The following is an 18875-nucleotide window of genomic DNA, read 5'->3' on the forward strand; positions in this document are numbered from 1 at the left end:
TTTGTGATTGTTCTTTCCTGGGGGTCGACACGAGTTGTGACCTCCCATCCGTTGGTGGGATGGTACAGTTCTCTCTGTTTTAAATTCAGCGGCTCGTTATTGCCGTCTTGTTTAAACTTGATCCAATTCAGGGGGTTTCTGATTACTCGGGCTTTGATATTCTCGATACTGAACTCCTGCAGAGGGGGTAGTAGTACTTATGGTGACGCCCCCTCGAAGCTTTGGGCTGACTCCATCTGCTGGATTGGGGACATAACCCACGGTCTGGACTGATCCATGGTACTACAGGAACGAAAATTAGCAGGTAAGTAATAATTTTCTTATCTCAGTGTTGGGAAAGATCGTGGAAACTGTTATAAAGAGTAAAATCACAAAACATTTAGATAGACATGGTTTGATGGGACACAGCCAGCATATATTATTCAAATGAAGTTTTGCAAATTTCATTTTTTTTGAAGGGGTGAATAAACATGTGGAGAAAGGTGAACTGGTAGATGTGCTGCATTGGTGTTCAACAAATTCCCACATGAGAGTCTTCTAAGAAAACTAAAAAGTCATGGGATAGGAGGAGATGTCCTTTTATGGATTGCAAATTGGTTAAAAGTTAGAAAACAGAGTAGGATTAAATGGTCAGTTTTCACAGTCGAAAAAGGTAAACAGTGGAGTGCTTTTTAATATATTTATAAACTATCTGGAAAGGGGTACAATGAGTGAGGTGATCAGATTTGTGGACGTCACAAAATTATGCAGAGTAGTTAAATCTCTAGCAGATTGTGATGAATTGCAGGAGGATCTTGCGAGGCTGGAAGATTGGGCTTCCAAATGGCAGATAAAAGTTAAAGTGCAAAGTGATGCATATAGGGAAAAATAACCCTTGCTGTAGTTACACAGTGTTAGGTTCTGTCTTAGGCGTTATCACCCAGGAAAGAGATCTAGGCGTCACAGTGGATAATACATTGAAATCGTTGGCTCAGTGTGCTGTGGCGATCAAAAAAGCAATTAGGAATTATGAAGAAGGGAATGGAAAATAAAACCGAGGATGTCGTAATGCCTCTGTATCGCTCCATGGTGAGACTGCACCTTGAAAACTGTGTGCAGTTCTGGTCACCGCATCTCAAAAAGGATATAGTTGCCCTGAAGTGCAGAGAAGTATGACTGAAATGATAAGGGGAATGGAATGGCTGCCCTATGAGGAAAGGCTAAATAATTTAGGGCTGTTAAGTTTGGAGAAGAGATGACTGATGGGGGGATATGATAGAAGTTTACAAAATTATGAAAGGACTTGAACAAGTTAATGTAAATCAGTTATTTACTCTCTCAGATAATAGAAGCACCAGGGGGCACTCCATGAAGTTAGCAAGTAGCTCATTTAAAACAGATCGAAGAAAATTATTTTTTACTCAATGCATAGTTAAGCTCTGGAATTCATTGCCATAGGATGTGGTTACAGCAGTTAGTGTAACTGGCTTTAAAAAAGACTTGGATAAATTCTTAGAGGATAAATCCATAAACTGCTATGATGGTAATTAAAAAGCAATAGTAGCTTGAGATCTATCTAATGTTTGAGTACTTGCCAGGTACTTGTGACTTGGATTGGTCACTGTTGGAAATTGGATACTGGGCTTGATGGACCCTTGGTCTGACCCAGTATGGCATATCTTATGTAAGCAAACTCAGAGGCTCAAGATGCTTTTCTGCTCGATTGAAATGTAAGTCTCATGTACGCTTTTCCACTGATTCCACCGATAACCAGAATGGTGCAAAAAGTGCTCAAAGACTAGATCCATCTTAACATTATAGCTCTAGCTTGGCCCAGACAAATTTGGTTTTTATATCTAGTATAGCTGTCCCAGTAGTTCTTTGATTTGTAACACCAGTAGGGGTGGTGGACCCTTGGTTCTGCGGTGTGATTGGCGCAGCCTAGCAAGCGAACCTGCTAGGCCCACACTGGTAGTGGCAGAGAAGCCCTAGGTGGGATCGGCTGGACCTTCGCCTGTTCTGACAGATGGCAGGTTTTAGGTGGGTCTCTAGGGCTAACCAGAGCGGGAGTGCAACTCCGGGTGGAGGTTGGGGCAGAAAACAGACAACAGAGTAGTCTGGTCCAAAGCAGAGGTCAGATCCGGGCAGCAATCAAGGGGTTTCAGGGTCCAAGCGGAGGTCAGAGTCCAAGAAATCAAGCCGAAGACTAACAAGATGAACAAGATCAATAAAACAGACAAGACAGCAGGACCAAACAAGATGAGGATTCGGGCAGGGCTGACCAATGAGCAAGGCAACGAACTGGGCAGGGAACAAGTCTGAGGATAAGGCAACTAACACACAAGGAACAAGGCAAGAAACAAGACACGAGCTAGCAACGCACTGGGACACAAGGCAAGACAAGGATGACTGGAGAGCCCTCAAGTAGGACAGGATATCTTATGTCATCCCGAGCCGCATTGGAGTGCTCCCCACCAAAATCCCTTAAGAGGCGCCGTGCGTCTAGGAAGGAACAAAGACGCGGCTGAATGGCAGCATCTCATGGGCAGCCTCTAGGCTGCAAAAGATTGCACGCCGCATTGGGGTGAGTTTGGCAGCTTGCGGGAGGGTCCTGTGAGATGCCAATTATAACAGTACCCTCCTCTTGAAGCCTCTGTCCCAGTCTTCTGTGCCTGGCCTTCTTGGGAACTTTTTGTGGAATTCTGCAAGAAGTTGAGGGGCTTGCAACTTGGAGGCAGGCTTCCACTAGTTTTCTTCAGGCACATAGTATTTCCAAGTGATAAGTTATTGTATTTGGTTTCAAACCCTGTGAGAGAATCTAGGATCTTTGACTTCAAATTGGGTATCTTTCTCAATAGCAACTTCAGTGTTCCGGAGGGGCAAACTACCTGTCCAAGAAAGAAGTGCGGGCTTCAATAAAGAAATATGGAACATGTCATGGATCATTAAGAATGCTGGTAAATTAAGTTTGTATGCCACTGAACAGAGTTGATGGCTGATGGGAAAAGGGTAAGAATGCGTGAGATCCTGGTGAAGTTTAAAGTTTCATGTGAGTCATTTTATTGCGGCAACTCCTGAATTCAAAATACAAACTTTGAACACGATACCCCCAACACGGTCCAGTGTTTCGCCACCCGGCTGCTTCGGGGGGGATTTAATTTAAACAAAAATCTAGAAAGAGCACAAAAATATATTAGAGCCAGGATCGAAAGCTAAACCGTCCAGACTAAAACCCACAAAGTTACGCTATAGTTTTATACATAAAAATTGCTATTAAAACACATACTTATACCCATCTAATGTTTAACAGTAGCATAACAGCAACAATACTAAAAGTAACCATACCTTTTGCAATCTGTTTAGCGAATTTGGCAGGAGCGCAACTGCGGCGATTTGGCAGTTGCGCTCCTGCCAAATTCGCTAAACAGATCAAGTGTGCCTCCCATCAGGACGCACTACGCTCTCTACATCTGACTATCCAGGAGCTGCAATCCCTGGGGTTTGTTATCAATTACCCCACCTCTGCTCATTTCTTCATCTGGACTTCATAGAAGTCAGACTGTACGTGATTCAGGCCAAAGCATTTCTGATCCGAGATCGGGCTCTTACCCTCTTATCTCTGGTTGGCTTGGTGCGTAGCAGTCATCAGGTTCCCGCCCGTCTGTTGCTTTGTCTCTTGGACAGAGGCAACCATGCGGCCCATGTCACTCTATTGGCCCACCTCTGCATGCGCAGAGCACAGTGGGCACTATGGTCGCAATGGCTACAAGCGTCCCAGGACCTCGAGGCACGAGTCTGTCACGGCACCTCTGCAGGTCTCCCTGTCCTGGTGGGAGAATCTCTCCAATCTGGAGCATTGGACTTCTTTTTGGGCTCCCCCGCCTCAGTTAGTTCTTATCACCGATTCCTCCCCCCATGGTTGGGGGGCCCATGTGGACAATGTGCATATTCAGGGTCAGTGGAAGGCTCTGGAATCTCTCTGCCAGATAAACTTCCTGGAGCTTTGGACGATTCGTTACACTCTGAGTGTTTCGAGACTACCTGTCTCACAAAAGAGTCCTGATTCGGACAGACAACCAGGTAGCAATGTGGTATATCAACAAACAGGGAGGCGTGGGTTTATTCCTCCTCTGTCAGGAGTCAGTACAAATTTGGTCCTGGGCTCTGTCACAGGGCATGTCCCTGATAGTGATGTACCTGGCTGGAAAAATGAATGTACTGGTGGACCACCTGAACCATATGTTTAGACCACGCGAGTGTTCCCTGAATCTGGCAGTGCGGTCCGGATATTCCACCAATGGGGAACTCTGGATGTGGATCTCTTTGCTTCCCCCTGCAGCTGCAAGGTGAGCAACCTCTGCTCCCGATTCAGGACAGACAGATTTCCAGCCTCAGCCGCCTTTGCCCAACATTGGGGCACAGGTCTCCTGTATGCGTATCCTCCTCTTCCGCTGGTCATGAAGACTGACTTGAAGCTCCAGCAGGACCAGGGGACCATGATTCTCCTGGCCCCGTACTGGTCCAGACAGATCTGGTTTCTGTTCCTGCGGGACCTGTCAGTCAGGAAGCCTATCCGTCTGGGAATCTCACCCGATCTGATAACACAAGATCAGGGCAGATTGCACCATCCAAATCTCCGAGCATTAGCAGCCTGGATGTTGAGCGCCTAGTTCAGCAACCCCTGGACGTCTCTGACGATGTGTTCCAGGTGCTGGAAGCTTCCAGGAAGCCTTCCACCAGGAAGCCTTACCAACTGAAATGGAGGAGATTTTCTGTGTGGTGCGAGGGATGTGGCTTAGATCTATTCACCTGCCCCACTCCAAGGTTTTTGGACTATTTGTAGCATCTTTCTGAGGCTGGATTTAAAACCACCTTGGTCAGGGTCCACATGAGTGCGGTTAGTGCTTACCATCAAGGTGTTGCGGGCACACCCATCTATGTTCAGCCCATAGTTGGTCACTTTATGCAGAGCTTGCTTCAACTGAAGCCTCCCCTCCGGCCTCCAGTTGCGTCCTGGGACCTCAAACTTGTGTTAGCACGGTTTATGCGCCATCCCTTTGAGCCTATGCACTCCTGCGATCTGAAGTTCCTCACCTGGAAAGTTTTATTCTTGGTGGTAATCACTTCGGCACACAGGGTTAGTGAGCTTCAGGCGTTGGTTACTTTTCTTCCCTACACAAAATTCTTTCATGATAGGGAGGTGCTCCGTATGCATCCTAAGTTCCTACCTAAGGTAGTTACTGATTTTCACCTCAATCAGTCCATTATTCTGCCTACCTTTTTTCTGAAGCCCCATTCTCACCAGGGTGAGTAAACTTTTACACACATTGGATTGTAAAAGAGCCCTAGCCTTCTACATAGAACGCACAGCAGGCCACAGACAATCCAGTCAACTGTTCATATCTTTCTATAAGAATAGATTAGGAATTGCGGTGGGTAAACAAAGTCTATCCAGCTGGCAAGCAGATTCTATTTCCTTATGCTACGCACAAGTGGTCCTTCAGGTGGGAGACCGAGTCTCAGCTCACTCTAAGAAGGCTATGGCAGCCTCGGTGGCTCACTTATGGGCAGTCCCCGTCACCGAAATCTGCAGGGCTGCAACCTGGAGTTCTTTAGAAATATTTGTTGCCCATTACTGCCTGGACAAGGATGGTCGTCAGGATAGTAGCTTCGGCCAATCTATCCTTCACAACCTTTTCCAGGTTTAAACCCAACTCTCCCTACCCAACTCTCCCTGCCTCCCTCTGTTACCAACAGCACCATAGTTTCTTGTGCCTGTTGGCACCCAGTTAGGGACTGTTAGTCATGTTGTATCCGGGGGCAGCCTGTAGGTTGGTATTCACCCACATGTGAGGACTACCATCCTACTTGTCCTAGGAGAAAGCAGAGTTGCTTACCTGTAATAGGTGTTCTCCTAGGACAGCAGGATATTAGTCCTCAGGAAACCCGCCTGTGACCCTGCGGAGTTGGATTCTCCTGCGTTTATTTTATTTTTTTCGCTTGTGAATTCTGATACGAGACTGAAGAGGGACCCTGCATGGACACGTGGATAGTTGAGTTTGAGTTTTTTTTTTCTCTATACCGGCATTCGCGATGGGGATCGCATCATGCCGGTTTACAATTAACAAGGTGTGACAAAGGCAAATAATAATAACATTAACAGGTGCTAAAAAGAAAAATATAGCAGTTACAATAAAACAGGGACGAGATACAACTTGGAAGGTGAAACGGCGATAATAGTTAACAGAGAAAAAAGAAACCTGCCAACCTGGAAAAGTTATTGGATTACCCTGTTGGGTGATCAGAATTGCTTAATGAGAATTAGGGATTCAGTTGGTGTCTGGAAAGGCTTTCATAAATAACCATGTTTTAAGTCTTTTTCTAAATGTTGGAAGACTGGGTTCCTGTCTCAGGTCTGGTGGGATGGAGTTCCACACAGAAGGTCCAGCTGTGGAGAAAGCCCTGTCTCTGAGGGTTATGTGGTGAAAGGTTTTGGAAGGAGGAACCTGTAGTGAATCTCTGTAGGACTCTCTGATCGGTCTGGTGGAGGTATGTTTTTTAAATGGGATTTGAAGGTTAAGAGGAAAGAGTTGATGGATAGCTTTGTAGATGGTGGTAATAGACTTATAATAGGATTCTATAGTGAACTGGCAGCCAGTGCAGATCTTTGAGAATAGGAGATATGTGGATAGTGGCATACTGGGCATGCTCAGTGTGTCAGTCAAAATTCTAGAAACTTTGGCAAAAGTTTTCCGTGCTGGGCTCCATCTGATGATGTCACCCACATGTGAGGTCTAACATCCTGCTGTCCTAGAACACCTGTTACAGGTAAGCAACTCTGCTAAACTGTTTCATCGAGTTTATTACTAGGGATAAAGTGTTAGAATGAAACTATGGGCTTCTGACCAATTTTTAAAATGTAATTATCTTACAGGACATTTGTCATATGTTCATAGAATGCCATAAATTGTAAGTTTTTTGAGGTCAGGTATATGAATTGTTGGAAAGCTTGATGGGAAAATAGATTCCGTGGGGTGGGAAACTCCTTTATTTATTTGCTCCTGATTTCTCGCTTCCTAATGGTGGAAAGTGGTTTATAGTGGTCTCAGTAGTTCTGGCGAAGAAAATTATTTTGTCTCACAGTGATGAGATTCCCTCCTATGGGGCTTGAAAGGAGGCAAGGATACAACATGCAGCCTTGGAACTTTTGAGAGGTCACGATTTGCAGGGCCATAAATCATTAATGTAATTTGGGGATATTTTTCTTTATGGGGAAAAGTATCTAAAATGGATTAGGGATGGGGGCGTTGCATCTGCTATATTTAGTTGGATCTGGTGTGTGTGTATAGTCTGTATAGTGTGGGAGAGTTATGGTTCTGGATTGTAGGGGGGTGGAATGTAGGTGGGTTAAAATGTTAAATACAGTGAGCTATATATTTGTATTTCCTAGCATGTAGCAGATGGACTCAGGACCAATGGGAATAGTGTACTCCTGATAGCAGTTGGGAGACTGAGTCAGATTTCAAACTGATGTCGGCCTACATATACCCGTGCAGGAAGCTTAGCTCTTCAGTATTTCTCCGTCTCCTAAGCAGTGAGGGACACTACACACACTTGCACAGTGTTAGAAAATCCAAACCAAAGAAGAAAGAAATCTTACCTCTACAAGACAAGGTCCGCTCTCCTGCAGTGATACCTAAAGGTCCCTCCCCCAGTCGAGAATTCCTGAGGTGATTTCTGAGATCCTTCAGAGGCAAGCCTCGGTCCGGTAGCCAGTTCCCGGCGTGGATTTAACCCCCAGAGTGGCTGAGAGGCAGCGGGTGCGATACCAAGCGCGGCGGTGAAGGTATTTTCCCTCTCCCCCTGCAGCCGGTGATCGTCTGGTACGAGACCGGGAAGCGCCGAGACAAGGTAAGGTAGTCTCCGGTCTCCGAGGCTTGGTTAGCCGCACAGATCGACCTTCCGGCGTCACACCAAACCATGATGCGATTCTTCTCCAAAGACGACTTACCAGATCTTGTGTCTCTGAGCCTGAAGACGCTGGCCATTCCTGGCACAAGTGATGCGCTCATCTGTGCTGTGCGCACAGCGACTCGCACATGGTGCAGGGTGCACAACGGTGCCAGGCACACAGATAGGCCTGTACGCACAGCAGCACGCGCATCCCCGCTAAGCGCACAAATAGTGGCCTTCACGCACATCTTCCGCATCCTGCGCACAACTAAGCGTCCCGGTGCGCACACCTACGCGCACAGACAAGTTTTGAGCCACTCCACACGCACAAATCATGGCACCGCCGGCCAAGAAAGCCAAGGAACAAGCCCTCTGCCCAGCCTGCCACCTGAGAGCTGCGCAACTCGAAGTGGCCTCTGCCCTATGCCTGTAGTGCGAAGGGGGGAAACCGAATCAAGGCCCCCCCTCAGCCAGTAGAGGAATCCGGCTCCACCAATGATAGTACCCCGGATAGTATCTTCGGCTCAGCCCCTCCTCAGTTGGGCACCTCGGGGAACTCCACTGGATTCAGTATGGACCCAGGGACCTTTTCCTGGGTGGAATTCTTCAAAGGGCTGCAAACCTTTGTTCAGGCGCAATTAGTACTGCCTGCGACACAGCCACAGTCTCCACCAGAAGTGCAAGACCTTCCAAGCCCCCCTCGGCCCCCCCGAGAAGTGCCTCAGCTGGGCAAAAGCCTTTCCCCCTAGGGGACACAGACACCTCGGGGGAAGAGCTTGACTCCCTGGAGGAAGGGGAAATCCCTCCAGGGATGGAACCATACCGAACCATGATGCGATTCTTCTCTAAAGACGAATTACCAGATCTTGTGTCTCTGAGCCTGAAGACGCTGGCAATTCCTGGCACAAGTACCACGGCAGAGCCAAAGACGAACCCAGTTTTGGTTGGTCTCCGCCAGGCCTCATGCTATTTCCCAAAGCTGCAGGCCATACAATTGATTGACCTGGAATGGAATGCCCCGGAGGCCAGCTTCAAAGGAGGACTGGCCCTAGAAGCCCTATACCCCCTGGAACCCACGGCCAAAGAACTCCTAGGGTTCCCAAAAGTGGATGCCATGGTCTGCGCTATCTCAAAGCGCACTACCATCCCAGTCGAAGGAGGAGCTGCACTCAAGGAATGCCAGGACAGACGTCAGGAATCCATCCTTAAACAGTTATTTGATGTCACAGCAATGACCCTACAGATCGCTACCTGCTGCGCCGTTGTGACACGTGCCTGCTTGCTCCTCTTCAGGGATGCAACCACTTCTGCTGAAACATTAGAACCGGTGATATCTTTCTTCACGGATGCGACCTCTGACCTGGTGCGCACCTCAGCCAGGGGCGTCTCATCCATAGTGGCAGCCAGAAGGCAACTATGGCTCTGAAATTGGTCAGCCGACACAATCTCCAAGACGAAACTCACGAGAATGCCTTTTAAAGGATCCCTCCAGTTCGGAAGCGAACTGGAGAAGTTAGCCAACAAATGGGGCAAATCCCCAGTCCCTCGGTTACCGGAGGACAGGAACAAAAGAAACCAGTGCTCCTCTCCCCGAAGAACCAAGGGCAGAGGAGCCCAGCCTTTTAGACCGTACAAAAACACATACTAAGCACCTCGCCCCACAGGCAGGGCCCAGTCCTTTCGGAACAGATACAACAAGAGGGCAGCCAGCTCAGGTACAGGCCCCGGCCGCACCCCACAATGAGAATCAACAGACCCATCCACAGGAAGAAGCCATAGGGGGCAGACTTACCCTCTTCTACCAAAGATGGGTCGAGATAACGTCTGACAAGTGGGTCCTAACCATCATTCGAGAGGGATACTATCTGGACTTCCACAGCATCCCTCAAGACAAATTTGTGAGATCACCGTGCCATTCCCTCTCCAAGAGGACGGCAGTGGAAACCACACTGACAAAACTACTCCACCTAAGGACGATAACCTCTGTGCCCAAGCACCAACAAAATACTGGCCACTTTTCCATCTATTTTATCATCCCCAAGAAGGGAGGAACATTCCGACACATCCTGGACCTCAAGACTGTCAATCTCTACCTGAGGGTACCGCACTTCCACATGGAAACCCTACGCTCAGTCATAAGGGCAGTACAACCGGGAGAATTCCGAATTTCACTGGATCTATCTGAAGCCTAGCTCCACATCCCGGTCCACCACGACCATCAGCGCTTCTTATGCATTATGGTACTGGACCATCATTACCAGTTCTGGGCACTACCCTTCGGACTAGCTACTGCTCCTTGGATGTTCACAAAAATCATGGTGGTAGTGGCGGTGACGCGGAGGAAAGAAGGAATCCTCGTACATCCATATCTGGACGATTCACTGATCAGGGTAAAATCTCCAGAGGAAAGTTACCAGGCGACCACCAGAGTCAAGAATCTATTGCAGAATCTCGGGTGGGTCATCAACACGGCCAAGAGCTACCTGCAGCCCTCCCAATTGCTAGAGTACCTGGGAGTTTGATTCGACACCAAACAAGACAGGGTTGTTCTTCCCCCTACAAAAACTTTTGAACTATGCTCGCCCCAAGATATGGGACTACCTCCAAGTTCTTGGTCTCATCACATCAACCCTAGAAGTCATCCCATGGGCAAGGGCCCACATGCGCCCCTTACAACGTTCCCTACTGTCACGATGGAACCCAGTGTCCCAGAACTACTCCATTCGCCTCCAGCTACCGGCAGAGGTTCAGACCCAGCTCCAATGGTGGCTACAGCAAGACCATCTGAGCAAGGGATTAAAACTATCCCCACTGACCTGGATCTTGCTCACCACAGATGCGAGCGTGGGGAGCCCACTGCCAGGACCTGATGGCCCAGGGGCAATGGGACAAGGAAAGGAAGAGTCAGGATGGAACATAAACCGACTGGAAGCCCGAGCAGTCAGACTAGCCTGCCTACAATTCAGTCACAGACTCTGAGGCAAATCTGTCAGAGTCATGTCGGACAACGCCACAACAGTTGCCTACATCAACCGCCAGGGAGGAACCAGAAGCCAACAGGTGTCTCTGGAAATAGACCCTCTAATGGCGTGGGCGGAAGCAAACCTGCAAGGGATCTCAGCTGCCCACATCATAGGAAAAGACAATGTCACTGTGGACTACTTCAGCAGAGAGAGTCTAGACCCAGGGGAATGGACGCTGTCGACCACAGCCTTCCAGTTGATAGTAATCCGCTGGGGAACTCCTGCCATGTATCTCCTGGCAACCCGGTCCAACACCCAAGTTCCCAAGTTCTTCAGCCGCAGATGAGAACCGCAATCCCGGGGAGTTGAAGCCCTCGTCCAGACCTGGCCACAGGAAGACCTGTTGTACGCCTTTCCTCCATGGCCACTACTGGGCGGGATCATCCGCAAGATAGAACACCACAGGGGGCTAGTACTTCTAGTGGCCTCGGACTGGCCAAGAAGGCCATGGTACGCAGACATGTGAAGACTTCTTGCAGGGAACCCTCTGTGCCTACCTCCACACAGGGACCTTCTCCGGCAAGGACCGATCCTCCACAAAGACCCAACTCGATTCTCTCTTACGGTCTGGCCATTGAGAGGACTCGCCTGAAGAAGAGCGGATACTCTAAGCAGTGATTGACACCTTGCTCCGAGCCGGCAAGTTCTCCACGTCTCTAGCTTAGATATGAATATGGAGAATATTCGAAGCCTGGTGTGAGGACTGCGAGATCCCTCCGCGGACGGTCAAAATCCCCATGATCCTGGAATTTCTGCAGGACGGCTTGAAGAAGGGTTTGTCTCTCAACTCCCTCAAGGTTCAGGTGGCCGCGCTGGCCTGCTTCAGAGCCAAAGTGGACAGCATCATTCTATCAACCCATCCAGATGTTTCCCACTTCCTGAGAGGGGTCAAACAAATCCAACCACCCTTAAAGTGGCGGGTGCACCTATGGAATCTCAATCTAGTACTAGACTTCCTAGCGGGAGCTTCCTTCAGACTTACTCACGGTCTGTCACTACGGCTCCTGACCTTGAAGACTGCATTCCTAGTGGCAATATGTTCAGCCCATCGCATCTCCGAGCTTCAAGCCCTATCCTGTTGAGAACCATTCCTCAGGTTCACACCGGAATCCATACAACTACGCACGGTCTCCTCTTTTCTTCTGAAGGTGGTTTCTCAATTTCATCTAAACCAAACCATTTCGCTACCATCTCCAGACGAACATAAGGACTCTGAAGACTCACGCCGTCTTCGCTATCTGAACGTCGGCAGACTCCTAGTTCGATACCTGGAAAGATTGGAATCCGCACGAAAGACGGACCACCTATTCGTCCTTCGCAGCGGGAAGAAACAAGGGGAAGCAGCCTCGCGGGCAACCATAGCCCTCTGGATCAAAGAAGTAATCAAGGCAGCCTACATAGAGGCAGGGAAGACTCTTCCTCTATAAGTCAAGGCTCATTCTACAAGAGCCCAGGCAGTGTCCTGGGCAGAAACCGAAATCTGTTGGGCGGCAACTGGTCCTCCATACATACCTTCTCCAGTTTCTACCGCCTGGATGTCCAGGCCTGGGAGGACACATCATTTGCAAGGACAGAACTAAGTGGGCCACGGGCAGCCTCCCATCCAGTTCGGGAGTAGCTTTTGTACATCCCATTGGTCCTGAGTCCATCTGCTACACGCTAGGAAATGGATAAATTACTTACCTGATAATTTTGTTTTCCTTAGTGTAGACAGATGGACTCAGCATCCCGCCCACGGCTGCCCCCAACATCAGGAAACTTCGGGTGACAATCCCCGAGAGCAAGACAAGCACAGGTAAGCCAGGTATTACCCCTGGTTCAAGACACCCATAGTTGCTGGGTGTCGGCGTTTTTCGGTTGAGTTTCCAATTTGGAAATCAGTTGAATCAGTCCTAGTTAATCAAGTTAATCGAGTTAGCCAAGTTAATCAAGTTATTAAAACACACATATATCCACAATTGCTTTTCGAGGAGAATACTGAAGAGCTAAGCTTCCTGCACTGGTATATGTAGACCGACATCAGTTTGAAATCTGACTCCGTCTCCCAACTGCTATCAGGAGTACACTATACCCATTGGTCCTGAGTCCATCTGTCTACACTAAGGAAAATTAAATTATCAGGTAAGTAATTTCTCCATTGGAAAAGACTGGAATGTTGGGATACTTTTGATGGTATTTTGTTTTTTATGACTATATTGGATATTCGGTATTTTGTTCTGTTGGTTCTCACTTAATAAAAATGATTTATAAAAAAATAATCCCTAAATGCTTCATTAAATAGGAAAGCTTTCAAATGTTTCTTAAAGTCATGGGATAGGTGGCGATGTCCTTTCGTGGATTGCAAACTGGCTAAAAGACAGGAAACAGAGAGTAGGATTAAATGGACTATTTTCTCAGTGGAAGGGAGTGGACAGTGGAGTGCCTCAGGGATCTGTATTGGGACCTTTTCTTTTCAATATATTTATAAATGATCTGGAAAGAAATACGACGAGTGAGATAATCAAATTTGCAGATGACACAAAATTGTTCAGAGTAGTTAAATCACAAGCAGATTGTGATAAATTGCAGGAAGACCTTGTGAGACTGGAAAATTGGACATCCAAATGGCAGATGAAATTTAATGTGGATAAGTGCAAGGTGATGCATATAGGGAAAAATAACCCATGCTATAATTACACAATGTTGGGTTCCATATTAGGTGCTACAACCCAAGAAAGAGATCTAGGTGTCATAGTGGATAACACATTGAAATTGTCGGTTCGGTGTGCTGCGGCAGTCAAAAAAGCAAACAGAATGTTGGGAATTATTAGAAAGGGAATGGTGAATAAAACGGAAAATGTCATAATGCCTCTGTATCGCTCCATGGTGAGACCACACCTTGAATACTGTGTACAATTCTGGTCACCGCATCTCAAAAAAGATATAATTGCGATGGAGAAGGTACAGAGAAGGGCTTACAAAATGATAAGGGGAATGGAACAACTCCCCTATGAGGAAAGACTAAAGAGGTTAGGACTTTTTAGCTTGGAGAAGAGACGACTGAGGGGGGGATATGATAGAGATGTTTAAAATCATGAGAGGTCTAGAATGGGTAGATGTCAATCGGTTATTTACTCTTTCGGATAGTAGAAAGACTAGGGGGCACTCCATGAAGTTAGCATGGGGCACATTTAAAACTAATCGGAGAAAGTTCTTTTTTACTCAATGCACAATTAAACTCTGGAATTTGTTGCCGGAGGATGTGGTTAGTGCAGTTAATATAGCTGTGTTTAAAAAAGGATTGGATAAGTTCTTGGAGGAGAAGTCCATTACCTGCTATTAAGTTCACTTAGAGAATAGCCACTGCCATTAGCAATGGTAACATGGAATAGACTTAGTTTTTGGGTACTTGCCAGGTTCTTATGGCCTGGATTGGCCACTGTTGGAAACAGGATGCTGGGCTTGATGGACCCTTGGTCTGACCCAGTATGGCATTTTCTGATGTTCTTAACACATTTCCTTATTTAATGACTCTGATAATCTGTTCCACAGAAGAGGACCTGTAGTTGCAAAGAGTCTCTCTCTTGTATCAACAAGTGTTATAGATTTATGACTGTTCTCCCTCCTCCTTGAGAACTTAATAAATTCCGAGCCCTGATGCCTGCTTATCGCCTCTTTCCTCTGCCTCCCCCAAAACACAGCCTACTCCATTTGATGATGAAGGGGACCAGAGTGATCTCTATTCCCTCCAAATTTGAAAATGGTGCTAGCTGTTGTAATTCTCTCCATGTGCAGATCAAGTCACTTGGTAAAATTTTCAAAGTTGGAGCAGGTAGGACAGAAGGGAGTGAGAAAGTCTTCAGCCCCTGACAGCTTTTTCACATCATCATTTGGGGTAAGCAGAAGTGTGTGGGAGGGCTTGGAGCCCCCTCTAATCTCCAGCAGGGGGAGAGGTGGCTCATCTGGGCTGCAGCAGGGGCTTTATTCATAGTCGGGGAAAGCCGACAGTCACTCAGCAGTGCATGGTTCGGAGAAATGTATCCTTGAAGGATACTAATGAAACAGGAGAGTTAGGGCATCCCAACAGAGAGGTTCCATTAAAAGCAAATATAGTCCATATGCCTATATGTAAAAAATCACCAAAACTAATGATTTCCGAATTATCCCAAACAACTGAAAAGCAGGTTGTTAAAACAAACAAAAAACACACTTTGAAATGTCTATATGCCAATGCCAGAAGTCTAAGAAGTAAGATGGGAGAGTTAGAGTGTATAGCAGCAAATGATGAGATTGACATAATTGGCATCACAGAAACTTGGTGGAAGGAGGATAACCAATGGGACAGTGCTATATCAGGGTACAAATTATATCGCAATGATAGGGAGGATCAACTTGGTGGGGGTGTGGCACTTTATGTCCGGGAGGGTATAGAGTCCAACAGGCTAAAGATCATACAAGAGACTAAATGCTCAGTAGAATCTATATGGGTAGAAATCCCATGTGTGTTGGGTAAGAGTATAGTGATAGGAGTATACTACCGTCCACCTGGACAAAATGGTCAGACAGATGATGAAATGCTAAGAGAAATCAGGGAAGCAAACCAATTTGGCAGTGCAATAATAATGGGAGATTTCAATTACCCCAATATTGACTGGGTAAATGTAACATCAGGACTTGCTAGAGATATAAAGTTCCTGGATGTAATAAATGATTGTTTCATGGAGCAATTGGTTCAGGAACCAACAAGAGAGGGAGCTATTTTAGATTTAATTCTTAGTGGAACACAGGATTTGGTGAGAGAGGTAACGGTGGTGGGGCCACTTGGCAACAGTGATCATAACATGATCAAATTTAAACTAATAACTGGTAGGGGGACAATAAGTAAATCTGCAGCTCTAACACTAAACTTTCAAAAGGGAAACTTTGATAAAATGAGGAAAATAGTCAGAAAAAAACTGAAAGGTGCAGCTGCAAAGGTTAAAAGTGTTCAACAGGCTTGGACATTGTTTAAAAATACAATCCTAGAGGCGCAGTCCATATGTATTCCACGCATTAAGAAAGGTGGAAGGAAGGCAAAACGATTACCGTCATGGTTAAAAGGTGAGGTGAAAGAGGCTATTTTAGCCAAAAAATCATCCTTCAAAAATTGGAAGAAAGATCCATCTGAAGAAAATAGGATAAAACATAAGCATTGTCAAGTTAAGTGTAAAACATTGATAAAACAAGCGAAGAGAGAATTTGAAATGAAGTTGGCCATAGAGGCAAAAACTCATAATAAAAACTTTTTTAAATATATCCAAAGCAAGAAACCTGTGAGGGAGTCGGTTGGACCATTAGATGACCGAGGGGTTAAAGGGGCTCTTAGGGAAGATAAGGCCATTGCAGAAAGACTAAATGAATTCTTTGCTTCCGTGTTTACTAGTGAGGATGTTGGGGAGATACCAGTTCCGGAGTTGGTTTTCAGGGGTGATGAGTCAGACGAACTGAACGAAATCACTGTCAACCTGGAAGATATAGTAGGCCAGATTGACAAACTAAAGAGTAGCAAGTCACCTGGACCGGATGGTATGCATCCCAGGGTACTAAAGGAACTCAAAAATGAAATTTCTGACCTATTAGTTAAAATTTGTAACCTATCATTAAAATCATCCATTGTACCTGAAGACTGGAGGGTGGCCAATGTAACCCCAATATTTAAAAAAGGCTCCAGGGGTGATCCGGGTAACTATAGACCAGTGAGCCTAACTTCAGTGCCGGGAAAAATAGTGGAAACTATCCTCAAGATCAAAATTGTAGAGCATATAGAAAGACATGATTTAATGGGACACAGTCAACATGGATTTACCCAAGGGAAGTCTTGCCTAACAAACCTGCTTCATTTTTTTGAAGGGGTTAATAAACATGTGGATAAAGGTGAACCGGTAGATGTAGTGTATTTGGATTTTCAGAAGGCGTTTGACAAAGTCCCTCATGAGAGGCTTCTACGAAAACTAAAAAGTCATGGGATAGGAGGCGATGTCCTTTCGTGGATTACAAACTGGTTAAAAGACAGGAAACAGAGAGTAGGACTAAATGGTCAATTTTCTCAGTGGAAAAGGGTAAACAGTGGAGTGCCTCAGGGATCTGTACTTGGACCGGTGCTTTTCAATATATATATCAATGATCTGGAAAGGAATACAATGAGTGACGTTATCAAATTTGCAGATGATACAAAATTATTCAGAGTAGTTAAATCACAAGCAGACTGTGATACATTACAGGAGGACCTTGCAAGACTGGAAGATTGGGCATCCAAATGGCAGATGAAATTTAATGTGGACAAGTGCAAGGTGTTGCATATAGGGAAAAATAACCCTAGCTGTAGTTACACGATGTTAGGTTCCATATTAGGAGCTACCACCCAAGAAAGAGATCTAGGCGTCATAGTAGATAATACATTGAAATCGTCAGCTCAGTGTGCTGCAGCAGTCAAAAAAGCAAATAAAATGTTAGGAATTATTAGGAAGGGAATGGTTAATAAAACGGAAAATGTCATAATGCCTCTATATCGCTCCATGGTGAGACCACACCTTGAATACTGTGTACAATTCTGGTCGCCGTATCTCAAAAAAGATATAGTTGCAATGGAGAAGGTACAGAGAAGGGCAACCAAAATGATAAAGGGGATGGAACAGCTCCCCTATGAGGAAAGGCTGAAGAGGTTAGGGCTGTTCAGCTTGGAGAAGAGACGGCTGAGGGGGGATATCATAGAGGTCTTTAAGATCATGAGAGGTCTTGAACGAGTAGATGTGACTCGGTTATTTACACTTTCGAATAATAGAAGGACTAGGGGGCATTCCATGAAGTTAGCAAGTAGCACATTTAAGACTAATCGGAGAAAATTCTTTTTCACTCAACGCACAATAAATCTCTGGAATTTGTTGCCAGAGGATGTGGTTAGTGCAGTTAGTGTAGCTGGGTTCAAAAAAGGTTTGGATAAGTTCTTGGAAGAGAAGTCCATTAACTGCTATTAATCAAGTTTACTTAGGGAATAGTCACTGCTATTAATTGCATCAGTAGCATGGGATCTTCTAGGTGTTTGGGTAATTGCCAGGTTCTTGTGGCCTGGTTTGGCCTCTGTTGGAAACAGGATGCTGGGCTTGATGGACCCTTGGTCTGACCCAGCATGGCAATTTCTTATGTTCTTATGTTCTTATGTTCTTATGTTCGGGAGGGGAGATTTTGCTCTTTAAACTTGGGAGTGTACTAGGAGGAAAGTTTCTTTGGGTGTGGATAGCCTTTTAAGGATAAGAAAGGGGGACCTGGCATGGATGTCGTCAGGCATGTAAACCTGCTGATGTTCTTGCCAAAATTAACCACAGTAAAAGCCCCATTATCTGGCACTCAACCAACCTGAAAGCTCACTAACTTGCATCTAGCAGCGGGACTTAAAAAAAAAAATACTGCCAACAAGGTTTGAACAAAATGCTAATAAATATTAGGGACACAGTTGCTTTTCTGTGCTCTGCTCTGTCCACTCCAGCATCATCTCCCTCCCCTCTTATTCCTGGCAGGCTGTTGGGCTGCTACTAGGAGCAGGAAGCAGGGGACTCTCAGATAACCAGTATAATGGCATGGATTATTCACCATGTATACCAATAGTCGTGATTGCGTGTGCTGAGTGGATTTTTGGCACCCACTGTTTAAAGTAAAATCTATTTCAAATTTATTTATGTGCCTATTTGTAAACCGTTGTGATGGTATATCACTAAACGACGGTATAGAAAAGTTTTTAAATAAATAAATAAAATGTAAAAGCTGGTGAGATTCGCGCATATCTCCCTCAGCACGCACCTCTCAAACGTTTTCAAAAAGGTGTGGGGTGTGAACTGGAGATGTACGGATGTAGAGCTCCCTTGCTGCCTAACTTTACTTTTGCTGCGGATGACGTGTAAGTTAAAA

At 46.0% G+C, this 18875-nt stretch overlaps 1 protein-coding gene across 1 annotated transcript in view; it reads left to right on the forward strand.

Moving 5' to 3' along the window:
* Positions 1 to 18875, forward strand: part of FAM120B (family with sequence similarity 120B) — a 406519-nt gene that overhangs the window by 88566 nt on the left and 299078 nt on the right.

Source organism: Rhinatrema bivittatum, chromosome 3, assembly GCF_901001135.1.
Source record: "Rhinatrema bivittatum chromosome 3, aRhiBiv1.1, whole genome shotgun sequence".
In the NCBI taxonomy this organism is placed as follows: Eukaryota; Metazoa; Chordata; class Amphibia; order Gymnophiona; family Rhinatrematidae; genus Rhinatrema; species Rhinatrema bivittatum.